This window comes from Cucurbita pepo, unplaced genomic scaffold (genome assembly GCF_002806865.2).
Source record: "Cucurbita pepo subsp. pepo cultivar mu-cu-16 unplaced genomic scaffold, ASM280686v2 Cp4.1_scaffold008167, whole genome shotgun sequence".
NCBI classification, from domain to species: domain Eukaryota; kingdom Viridiplantae; phylum Streptophyta; class Magnoliopsida; order Cucurbitales; family Cucurbitaceae; genus Cucurbita; species Cucurbita pepo.
Genome location: NW_019654089.1, coordinates 1 through 491, shown reverse-complemented (window position 1 = coordinate 491; position 491 = coordinate 1). Strand labels below are relative to the sequence as shown.

The window sequence follows — 491 nt, the reverse complement described above, 5'->3', positions numbered from 1 at the left end:
AATTACTTTCGTGTTACAACCTATGGAGAATCTCATGGAGGAGGAGTTGGGTGTGTGATTGATGGATGTCCTCCACGCTTGCCGATTTCGGAAGCTGATTTGCAAGTGGAACTTGACAGAAGGTACTTGCGAGGAACCTCGTGATATTTTCGTCTCGAACATTCGTCAATGGATGCAATGAATTCATGTAGTTAAGAGTTTCTTTTTATCAGCATTAACTTGTAGATTATCTGTAAATATCCAGGAGACCAGGTCAGAGTAGAATTACCACTCCAAGAAAGGAGACTGATACATGTCGGATACTTTCAGGAGTCACTAATGGTATAGCTTTTCTGAGAATTTTCTACGCTCTAATTCTCTCAATCGTTCCTTTTTGAATGAATTATTAATGATTTTTCAATTCCAGGACTAACTACTGGAACACCAATTCATATCTTTGTACCAAATACCGATCAGAGAGGACATGTAAGTTGCTTAGTTTGTTTTGATAA

At 38.3% G+C, this 491-nt stretch overlaps 1 long non-coding RNA gene across 1 annotated transcript; it reads left to right on the top strand.

The window, feature by feature from the left end:
• Positions 1–6: 6 nt before the first annotated feature.
• On the top strand, positions 7–479 carry LOC111787259. The gene is made up of 3 exons (XR_002813931.1): positions 7–122; positions 245–321; positions 407–479. It is a non-coding gene; the product is annotated as an uncharacterized LOC111787259 (long non-coding RNA).
• The last annotated feature ends 12 nt before the right edge of the window (positions 480–491 follow it).